The sequence below is a fragment of the Temnothorax longispinosus genome, chromosome 1, assembly GCF_030848805.1.
Source record: "Temnothorax longispinosus isolate EJ_2023e chromosome 1, Tlon_JGU_v1, whole genome shotgun sequence".
NCBI classification, from domain to species: Eukaryota; Metazoa; Arthropoda; class Insecta; order Hymenoptera; family Formicidae; genus Temnothorax; species Temnothorax longispinosus.
Genome location: NC_092358.1, coordinates 27569919 through 27582193, shown reverse-complemented (window position 1 = coordinate 27582193; position 12275 = coordinate 27569919). Strand labels below are relative to the sequence as shown.

The following is a 12275-nucleotide window of genomic DNA, read 5'->3' as shown; positions in this document are numbered from 1 at the left end:
AAAAGATCGGTGAAGACGGCGATCGTTTTACGCGCCTTTGCACGTTTTTTATCGGTTGTTATGCGTTATAGCGATCTGTACCGATACAGATTTATTATCAAACTTGCGTTATCTGCCTCGATTGTTATACAGTGCGTCGGCGGCCGTTGTGTAATAAAGGCGAACCGATCGCGATCTACGATCTGGAGTTGACAGGATCGCGAAGAGTGCCAATATATTGGAACACATGGTATCGCGTGGTTCTCAATGGTATATCTCGTAGCGCAGAATTGACTCCACAGGATTCAATTCGCGTAGGATCTCGCAAGCGATCTGTCGCTCAGCGACGTAACCTTATCGAACTCATAAATTTCTTACCAATTCTGAATTTCACCGGAAAGGTATTCGGAATCGTTGGTCAAATTTAATTTTCATTAGCGAATAGAAAAAATTACTTTATATTTTATACGGACATATTTCCGTATTTGCCGTATAAATTCTACAATGACGCATGAGAGATAATCAATAAATCCCCTACCTGAGTTTAATAACGTCAATTTACGGAAAGCTGAAATGATGAAACGTTAAAAATACGAACCGTATATAAAATTATTTCATGTTTTGTGTCAATTTGGACGAGTTACTCCGCTTTCCCGGAGAGTCGCGCGTTTCGATCGGTGGAACGATCCGTGTCTCGTAACGTGTAATAATATACATCAGGGAAACGTGGAGTTAATTTTGGTCTTTTTATAGAGCTTTTATACTTGCCAATTTATGAGATTACGTCGCGCTTTGAATCGAAGGGGAACCAACAGGCAGCTCGACGATTTGAAGCTGAAAAATGGCCGAAAAATCTTTGTCGCGCACGGGTCACGATAAGAGAGGTGCTTTTCATTCTTTTTGAGTGATTTTTCGAGGCGCGAGTCCGCGCTTATTTCACTGCGTTATCCATCCTAGAATGTATCTCCGTTTCGTATGATTTTTACACGCGTCGCTCAAGCTAGGGTAATAAAGTCTTAATACTTGGAGATACGTCTCTTTGGCCCGTCAATTTGTCTACAAGATATTTCATCATTCTTTATCATCCACTCTTGCTGCAACGCCAATAGATCGACACGATTGTCCGGGAATCGTTTTACGACGAATAAAACGTCTACGAGTTTTTTAAGTTCGGTAAATTCTTTTTTCCTTTAAAAGAACTTTTTGGAATTATTTCTCAATGTCGGAGAGAATCTCCCCCAAAGTCTCAATTTGTTTTGAGGCATTTTCTTTGGTTTAATAGCCAAAACTATTCGTTCGATGTCACAAACTGTAGAACTATGAGAAGTAAAGGCAAATGTTTCCACAATTCTCTGTAGTTTCCACGAAACTACGATACGTCATACTTCGTATCAAAAATTTCCACAAGCGGTGCCCCCTTCTCTCCCCCTTTCTCCTTTTCGTCATCTCTCCGCTGCCTCTTCTTCTCGTCGTTTCTATGCGGAACGGACGGACCGTGGTTTACGAAGGTTCACGTACATGATAATCGTTATCGCCGTTTGCGCCGCGCGGCCGTTATCAGCGACTGGTAAACGTAACGAGCGCGTGTTACTCTCCTTCCGGAGAGTCGATCCTCTGAATACGTATCTCCGATCGATTACATTCGATTAGCACAGCCGAAAATAATTATCAGCGTGTTTGCACGAGTGGCGAGATTAATAGTAATAATCTCGGGAGGATCCGAGATCCGTGTCTGAGATTTCGACGCTTGTTAACGACGGCTTACACAGCTTACACAGCTAATTCGCGACGTTAGCTTTTCTTTTTCGGTCCTCGGGGTCCCGAATCGTCCACGAATCTTTTTGCGCCAGTAAGCTGTCAACACCTTGCGTGATAAAACATGTCTCGCGGCGTTATATTAATTGTATCTATATGTATATATTATACTTATATAAATAATGCCGGAGTAAGATAATGGATCGAGAATGTTTCGTTAAACATTTGCCTTATATAATTGCACAACCGATCAGAAATGTCGTAAAAAAAAAGGTTATAAATATCATAAGCGGTAAATGTAACCAAATGGATCTTGCATTTTTTTATCATACATATTTAGTATTAAATCCGCTCTCTGTTTCACAATTAGCTAATCATTGAATTCAAAATTACGAGAACGGCGTCTTCAAAATCCTAAACTTTTAATTCACAATCTTACTCCGCTCTTGCGTTTCTAAATAAAAACAGAAGAAATTTGTTTAATACTATGCAAAGTAGATCTGTTTCTTTTTTTTTTGCGCTTTCCACTTTTGTTTGTTTTATTCTCATTTATATTTTCGAGCCCTCGGTTATATCAGAAGACTTATCAGTCCTATAGCCATATCTTTTCATATTTCTGAAGGCCCTTTTAACCTGAAAGCATCAGAACTAGATAAATGCAATCGCTAAGATCATCGTAAAATCCTAGAATAAATAAAGGTCGTTATCGCGCGTAAAAGAGATACATTCTTTAGAACTTATTTAGTCATTTACGTTTTATCTTAATCGCGATGAAAGCCCCCGCAAATGCAGCTGAAACAAATAGTCGTCTAAAGACGACCTTCTTATGACATTCCTAGAACGAGCATTCACTTTGTGAAATTTTTGACTTCTTCTTTATTTTAACGTGGAGAAGAAGGAACGATCTCTCATGCGGTTTCCGTTATTCTCTCGTGCAGCTTTCGTGGTTTAACTTGGCGACCTCCGGCGACATTGTAATAAATATTGACACCGCGTACACGGCTCTCTTCTTTCGCCCCTTCTCCTCCTCCTCCTCCTTCTTCTTTTTTTCTGCGATCGACGTGCACGTGCTCACCCGCGTGCATATACGGCTGCACGCGTTCGCTCATTGGCCGCGTTGTTGCACCGCGACGTTGCGTACGGTGCGGAATTACGTGCGTGTTGCGTATGCGTTGTGACACACGTTATGCGGCGTAAACGGCGTCGGTAACGCGAGCCATGTAAAACCGCGAGGATCGGTTCACAGACCGAACGGAACGGAGTTCGACATAGCCGAAGTCGAACGTTAATTATTCAGTGCAGTAAAACACTGATAAACACAAAATTGCGCGACGACTTTGACAGAAACGATGACGCAATGCTGTCAGGAAGTCGGTAAGCGTCGCTGCATTACGAGATCACAGTTTGTGGAGTGTACTTCCAAAAGGACTCGCTTGAAAGAGAGATTATAACATACTTTCTGTGTCAATAATTTCTCGTTAATATAACTATGTCAATAATTCTTCTGTGTCAATAATTTCTCGTTACAACTATTTTACATCACTGTTTTCTCAAATCGTATTTACTACAAACGGTTAACATTACTGTGTTTATTTAGTTTACACAATTTTCTTACCGCAACTTTATAACACATAGTCAAAGTTTTGCCCCGATTTTTTAGTCTCTGGCATACTATTCTTTCTTTGAGTGTGAGAATAGAATTGTATTCGGGATTAGCGCGAAACGGGTCATCGTCGAAGTAGACGGCGTCTCGTTATTCAACATTACCCCACATTCTCGGCACACTTTTGACAATTGTAAATAATTTTCGAGAATTGGACAACAGAGAGACTCTTTTTTTGCGACTTAGAAGTGCGCTCTGAAGGCGAGCGTTACTCTTGGATGCATCCGCGGTTGCGCAAGCGTGTGAATTTTATTTCTTCATAGCGCGTATTATCCCGGGCGCTAAATTCGCGTCCAATGTGTTTCGTTGTTTTGAAATCCGTTACACGCGATCTTTTGTATGTCTACCTACCATGTGTGTATGTTGTTTGCGGGTATGTACATGTGCGCCTGCTCCCCGTGCAACGCGATAAACCTCGCGAAGATTAGGACAGCGCGCTATTATTCGTCTTCGGGAACGATCTTGCACAACATGTCTTAAAAGTTCCCTCGCTTCCTCGTTAATTCGCTCGTAATTTTAATGAAGATTGTCCATCGAGATAGCCGCGAATAAAAGGAGATTCCTTGTGCCGTGGAGGCGTGAGGGAGGAAATTACTATTTTCATGGCCGTCGAGTCGAAACAAGTATTTGGTATCAAAATTATTTCCGACTTATAGACGTAACGTGATGTTGGAGAGGTATACGTTTCGACCGACACTCGGGATGCCACGCGAAGAGAAGCGCACACCACATGTGTGCAAAACGCGACACACACGACTCACTAACATGTAACGCTCGGCCGACGTTTCGCGTGCGCTCTTTTTCTATCTTTTTTCTTTCTTTTCTTTTCTGTCTCGCTTGGTTACGGAATATGACGTCACAACGCTACGAACGTGTGCTGGGCGGCGTCGGTCAATCTGTTTATGGAAGAGACTCGCGTGTAACTCGATTGCGATTTGTGTGCTCCGAAGCGGCCCTTAAGAGTTTCCGCTTTTACTTTATGTAGACATGTGTGTGTGTGAGTGTGCGTGCGTGCGTGCGTATAAGCGTGAATAATTTGCGGCCACCTCGCATGCAGCCGCGGCTCGAGTGCACTCTCCCCCTTTCGAGTAATGACTATTATCACCGGGAGACGGTCACTTTCGTTTTCAGCCACCCAGCACCGCCGAGAGATCGGCGATGAATGGTGCGCACGTGCTGTAATCGCAAGTATCGAGTCGTCGTCGAAGTTTAGATCGCGCGCTCGATTCCAGTTTCAAGGTATTGGAACTAGTTTCCAGTCACCGTTCCCGTGCTCCTATGCTCCTTTTCTTTCTTTATGTATAAAGAGTCGATTAACCCGCGGTAGATGTCATAAACTAAACTTCTCGCGCTATAAAGTTTACATCGATTCCATTTGCAGAAAGTTTATATGATTTAAGAGGGGGAAGCCTCTATATGATTACCTTGTATCCTAAAACATTGTTTTTATGCGTATCTACTACGAATTACAATTATTCATTTGTAGCACAGGCTTAAAAAAAGTGATACATGTAAAACATCGTGGAGCAATGACTGAATGTTCGCTAGACTCGAATCAATTTTTCTCCTTTGTCTCGACACGTGAAGATTTACGTGACGTCGACAACGCGAATGCACGCGCGCGCGCGCGCGGATATGTGCACACGTGCACAGACGCGAGAGTACAATGTGTGAATCGTGTGTGTGCGCGACGATGGAACGTTAAAGGGCAATGTCACGCCGTAATGAGCCTGGAAATTCATCGATGCCTCGCTCAAATCGCTATAAATGTCACTTAATGCGCCTAACACGTCACTTTCCCTGTCGCGACACCCCATCGAAGTGCCCTTATTCCGCGGGGGAAAGTATAAAATGTAACATGGAGGAAGAGAGAGACGTACCACGCCAGTGGTCGTACGTAACTTGAGAGTTAGCTTTAAGAAATTCAAGAGTCGCGATTTAAGATAAGATCGCGAACGTTTCATCTCCGTTTCACGTCTCTTCATATAGCACGTTCTGCTTTCAATACGCAGACTTTATGCAATCTGTGCCTTATTTTATCGTTTCAACGGGTCTTCTCGCTTTTCCAAAATTCACGGTAAATTCCTGCCGAGGAGAAGCCAAGTTTATGCTGATTGGAAAGTGTCCCCCAGGTCCCCCTCGCGTCTTCGTAATTTATCGTAGAAATTAAACTGTTTTTGGAATCGGGAGAGTAGATTGCCTGGGTGGTGTTCAGCGACGAAATAAATTTCCGTCGGGGGAAGGGCAACGTAAAACACCATGTCTGGAATTTGTACGGTTGCTGCGTTCCTTTTGGCTTTGTACGGGCGTTGCGCAGATAAAGCGACGAGAAATCTTGCCGCGGTAATTGAATGCGAGGCGGCGCGCGGGCGCGACGTTGTGCGTGTCACGGGGGAAACGGTGTCTGTAATTTTTCTAACGAGACGTGCATTCCGGCGATACCATTATCTGTGATACACGCCGGAAGTCGCGCCGTATTTATGTAGGCGCGAGCGTTGTTCTCGCGTACGACGACGGGCAACGCGGCGGGCGCGCGGTCGTACGGAAACTCACGTCGCGTCTCGCGTCTCGCGGCGGAACGAACGTATATTATGCATACGGCGCGCGTCGCCGCAAAGTTGCGGCTTGATTCACGGAATCGTACGTGCGCCCGCGCCCGCGCCGCGGCATTTCGCGTCCTCGTCGCGCATTTACCGCTCAACGTGTACTGTACCGATTCCGTATCGTTCTCGCGTATGTGGATAGGCGAACGAGTATAAATAGGCGTATAAATTTGTTTGTGAGACAACATCTGCACGCGGATTTAAATTCTAAAAATTATGTAGCGATCGATTTACATTTTTACGTAATCATCATGCTTGATACCTGAGTTTTTCTTCATGTAAAATCACGTCTGACATTGAATGCATTTCTGTTACGAAAATAAGCATATGATGCTGCAAATGAAGTTCACGGAAGATGTGCGGTTATTTAAAATGAGCGTATTTCAGTCGAGATTCACATTTTGTTCACGATATCGTAATTAACTTGATTGTACATAAATGTTTATGCAGTAATAATTATTTTTAGGTTCGATATCGTTACGTACCGATTATTGTTTTTAGTATTGAATTAAAAAGTTTTTCATTAAGTTTAGAATGCGAGTTTGACTCGCAGACTTGTTTGAAAACAAATTAAATTTATACATATATACATATATAATAGAAATTAATTCAAAACGATAAGTCATTTAAAATGCAAAAATTTATTGCTACTTAAAAAATGAAGGGCGTCTCCCTGCCCTCCTGCCGGGCCCTGTAGTAATATTCATGTCACATGAAAGGCTCCGAAAATCTAAATTACTATGACGAATTTTTTTCGTTATGGATAGTTCTCGAGAGAACAGCTTTGTTATGCTTTTTATGCTGGATTATCCCATATATATATATCGCGTTCCTGCTTTCTAAGAAAAGCTTCAAGAATGATGCGAAATATGTCTTACATTTTTGCAATTGTTTTGTTTAATTAGTTTTCTGTTATAAATGTTCATAATCTCTTGTGTATCTTTTCAATAAAGGAAGAAGTCTCTTTATGAATTTCACAACACAAACATACACAAGCCCATACAATAAAACGCAACTAATATACTTGTGCAGTTTTATATATTATACATTAATTATATAGGGTGTATCATAAAACACTGGAATTTACTGAGAATCCTTAAGTTTTTCTTGACAAACTGCTAGAGGAACTGCTTTGAGGATATTGGAGGTTTGGCTGTCCTGCAGGGATTCCTTATGGTTCCTGCTTACAGGGCGCGTCAATGCTAGGAATTAACGCTGACTCATACGTTGACCGCTTTTCTGAAAATAATATAACTCCTACCAGACCTACGCGGTAAAAGAACCGAAAATCAGAAATACTAACGATTGCTAATGAATTTTTATGGTACAAAAGATTTTCAATGTAAAAAGTCGTTAGACATAGATTGCTGTAAAATGAACGACGCTGAGAGAAATAAATTATTTATATTTTTCATGTTATCGTAAAATGTTATACGAAACATAGAATTACACTGTGGCAATGCCGAAGCTGATGCTTATTTAGATAAAAAAAGTATATAGAATCATATAATATAGAAGTCAACAAACTAATCCACTTTAATAAGTCTAATTTATAATACAAAACTTTACATAGGAACAACTTAGTTGTTGATTCAGAGATACAAATTAGTATTAGTGGATATTTTATTCATTTAATTTCAAACGGAAATAAGGAAATGTTAATTTTATCGAATTATTAAGCTAATTTATCAAGATTAGATAGTTTTCAAAATAATTTAATATGGAATATTAAGAAGTTACGAAAGAAGAAAAATATCTAGTTGAACAAATTTGCTAGCAAAAACCCGATTCTAAATTTAAATTTTAATACGATCGGATAGCCTCTTGTATTGTCAATGCGAAATTTAGTAAGGTTTTTATTAGAGGTTTAGAGTTCTTTCTTCTTAAAGTGTTGCAGGTATAGGATCTTTCAAAACGATACAATGATAGTACTCAAACGCTAAGACAGGAATATTGTTACGGTCGCAAAATCCGCCCTTCTACCTGGCAACCTATAGCATTGTAGAAATACCACGTCAAACACCAGCGCCGGCAGGTGCCTGATTTACGCTTCTGGCCAAGAACCGTATCGTCGGGCCTTTTAAGAGTAGGATTCATATTCCGTTACTATGGGGTGTTTTCCTGACACAAAGTGCATTCCATTTCGGTGAGTAAATGGGAGAAAAAAAAATCAAAGTACACGTTACAAGTTACAAACATTTTCCATTAAGATGAAAGCAAGTTTCCTGGAAATTCCCATTCATGAACAATAGAATCGTGAGTGGTACGATGTCAATGATAGCTTTTTTTACGACGTATTCGACTAGCTGACTCCGCACTAATGTTAGACCATTCATCATTCTCTTTAAAAAAAAAAAGAAAGTTTTACATATTCTTATCGAATAACATTTGCATGACGATTGGTGACATAATAGTCTTCGGGCTAGGTCCTTCAAGTCGTATCTTCAGTCAAATATTTTGGTATAAGCGATAAAAATATAATTTTTGAGCGATGAGACATTTTTTCGAGCCGGCTTGAGGCTTTCTCGTTTCTTTCACGTCTACTTTGTATGAAAAAACGCTGAGTTAGTTTCGTTTTTTTCAAATATTCCACTGTTAGGAAGGTCCTGCTGGTAACATGAGACCCCAATATATCTTATGCTGTATCTTTTGTGCAATTTGATGGTAACGAACTTGGGAAGGCGCCATTTGCTAAAGGCTAGGGAAAAAGTTTGATCGGTGTATGAGTTAATTAGCAACTTACTCCGCTTCCGTAATTTTGATATTTTTGTAGTCGGGCAGCCGAGAGCATGCTGCCACATCGTGTTAATTATATTTTATTGTGTTCCTTGGGGACCGTAGGCAAAATATTATATATTTAGGTTGACTATATTATGATTATTATGAATAAAATTAATGGCGATATTATGAAATATGACCAGGTTAATAATAATTACATGAAATATGATATATACATTAATAATAACTCCATTACGAGATGTGAAATATTAAATTAATGTCGCGATCGTGTGCACAGTGTAAAATATGAGATATATAAAATTCATGATAAATATTGTGAAAAATACAGAATTTTGGAACGAAAATCCTCAGTATACCGTAAAATATAAAATATATGAGATCGACAACAATTTATAAGACATGAAATATAAAATTTATAGCGACTGCAGCATATGATGCAAAATTTACAGCGATTGTAGCATGTAGTGAGAAGCCTACTGTCGATCAGGCAGCTTGGTTTCTCATCCACATTTTTATCGCCCACAAATTGGAAGGCGTGTGTTATTATTTTGCGACTTCTCGTCAAATTTCTCCAAGTTGGCCATTTGTAGGGCACTCACCCTTACGTACCTGCTGCAAGCGTATCTGCACCCACGGGAAAACCCGCTCTTACGAAGAAAGGGTGCGTGGGTAGGGAAGGGGGAAGAGACGCGGGGAGTGGGTAGCAGGAACGAATGAGCGGACACGATACACAATGGCAGATTCTCTCTCTCGGGTATAGGCGGGTGAGTTGGACAAGTCATGAGTCAGACCCGAGGGAGTAGCAAACTTGATGCGCTCTCTCTTGGTTCCTTATCCACACTTTCGGTCACGAAAGAAAGAGAGAGAGAGAGAAAGAGAGAGGAAGAGAGAAAGACTCAATTAATATAGAATTTCTTAATTAATAATAGATTCTTTGCATTTCTAGGCGAAGAATATGTCGCCATTCTTTTGCTTCTTTTTAGATTTTCGTGATCTGAGTCACAAAGTCACGATTCTTGAAAATTTATAAATTATTGAGAGGTTTTCCTCAATTCTTCTTAAATTTATTTAACATGTATAACTAATAATTGAAATTTTCCAATTCTAATATAAATATTTTACTTTTTTTTATAAGTATCTCTCTCTTTTTTAAAATAAGTACAAATAACTGATTGTCATTGTTGACAAAGAAGATATTTCTTAACTGTGAGCTTCCTACTACAATTCTTTATGTCCCCATATGACCCGAGTAAATTAAATTTCAACATCTCACAGTTTTCGAATGATCGAACGATCTTATTATCATTGAAAGTGATAACAAAGTTTGAAGATGCTACGGCCTTGAGTTTTACGAGTATTTGAGTAATATTTACTTGGTAATCGAGCAGAGTAGTGCGTGATGTAGTAGTCGAAAACGGACGCGCCTAACCGCAGTTACGCATGATTTCCGATCGACGATCGTGCTATGGGGTCGACCTTGTCTCTCACTTCGTCTCGGAATCTTTCTACGCTTCTTCATTTATTTCGTTGCGCCTTCTATTCGCAATTCGCAGCGGCTCCATGTCAAATTCTCGCAACTTGTTCGTACTCGATTCTGCTGTTTTAGCGCAATCGTTAATCCATCTGTACCGCGACGGAGTCTGTATTACTGCGATCGTCCTTTTCTCTTTCATTCCGGAAATACTCGCGTATTGAAAAAAATACGATTACTTTTTCATGTTTTTCACGTTTTTCACGTTTTTCACATATTATTCGCGTTGTTTAGTATGGTATGATACACCATCGAGTTTTATCCTTCACACATGTTTTCCCGAGTTTCTTCTCTTTCAATAATTCCGAAGACTGCGTAAATGCGCCTATACCTGTTCGAACTTGTTCAAGGCCATGATGATTCAAAATCAAAGACACATACGAAAAATCGAACGACAAACGAATCGACCAATCGTAGTCGAACGTTCTCGTGCAGGTATGCCCAAGGAAAAGATTGAGGAAAATGCTCGACCACAATTGGTAGATTTTTCTGCGGCGTAAATTCTTTCTTGCGTCCTTCCATGGTCCAATCGGTTTGAAGTATAACGTGCGCGCGCACTGGTTGCGTTAAAAAATAATGATAAAGTTGTTTAAATATCTGAAAAATTATTTTCCAAATTTTACAATATGCATGAAATTGAATTTCTCTTTCAGTAGAAATTGTTTTATTATGCGGATATTACGTTACTTTTTGTAACTTAAGACATTATCGAAATGGTACCATCTGGACAAAGGACCACTCCTCTAAATTCGCCGAAATTGACGAATCCTGGTTCAACGAAAACCATACCATATATGGCTGTTGCCATGTGTAGTTACCGAAAGTTTTTCGAAAAGAAGGCCGACGCGTTCTCGGGGTTGAGAAGGATTGGAGGGAAATTGACGGGGGTCGGCTTGGTTGACGGTCGAGCTTAAAACCGGCGTCATTCTTTCTTTGCAGAATATTCAGTGGAGACGCGAAACAATTAAAGAGGAGACGACGAGTGTCCGCCTAAAAAGAGAATTTTCGGAGGAGGATGCTCGGCAGTTGGGGCTGGGAAGAAGAATTGGAGTTGGGAGAGGGTACGACAGCCCCGTCGCGAGAGAGACAAAGACGAGAGAGCCCAGACTCGACGCATCCCGTTCCCGACAGCCGGGTGCTGAGGTATGCACCCAGCCGGTGTCACCACCCTCCCAGCTACAGCTCGCCACATTTCAGCACGCAGCCTCCTCTCGACTGTACGGACTGTGAGTACATCGTACATCGTTAGGTTTATCGCGCGCAACGCATGGCCGGCGCTGCTCGTTTCTACCGGGAGTAGGGGAGACCGGGGCTCGTTGGCACAAGAGGCAAGTTGGCAATGCGTTTCGTTTATGTATTTATAGCGAAAAAAAAAACAATGGAAAAGTTATCACAAAATATCTTTTTTATGACATAGATACTTTTACCAAAGTTTTATTTAAATCAAACAAGTATTAAATAGAAAAAGAGAAAACTCTGATTCAAGAGGTGGCAAGTAAATTTTCGAGCGTTTCAAAATATCGTATTAATGTTCTTCAGCTTGAGAAGTAAATCAAAGTGACGTATCATTAGTTAAAAGAAACGTTTCTGTTACTGTACGACATGTTATTTTGAGGAACAACAGTAATTTATTGTAATAAAATGACTGAAATTAATCGTGATAATTAGTTGTTTAAAAACTCAAATGTCGAAATTGTGAAAACAGTGCCAACGAGCCCTGGTCTTCCCTACTAGCGGTAACACAACGGGAAACATCGGCTTCAATCGTGATTTTTCGATCACTTTCTATTGTTCGAATTATCTCTGGTTACACAGAGATAAGTTAATCCTAAGATTACGCATTATATTTTTCTATTGCACATCCCTCAAATTTAGCTGGATATCTTTGCACGTAACTTCGTTAAAAACGCATGTTTTTTTAAATAAATTTTTTTTTTAAGAGAATACTAATCATATATGATTATAAAATTAAAATTCAAATGGACTCTCGTTAAATTGCGAAACA

At 40.2% G+C, this 12275-nt stretch overlaps 1 protein-coding gene across 8 annotated transcripts in view; it reads left to right on the top strand.

The window, feature by feature from the left end:
- Positions 1 to 12275, top strand: part of Cic (Putative transcription factor capicua) — a 51724-nt gene that overhangs the window by 22686 nt on the left and 16763 nt on the right. For all 8 annotated transcript variants that reach the window (XM_071794328.1, XM_071794318.1, XM_071794337.1 and 5 more), the window contains one exon: positions 11210 to 11496. The gene's annotated coding sequence lies outside the window, so the exon portion shown is untranslated. The remainder of the gene's footprint in view (positions 1 to 11209; positions 11497 to 12275) is intronic.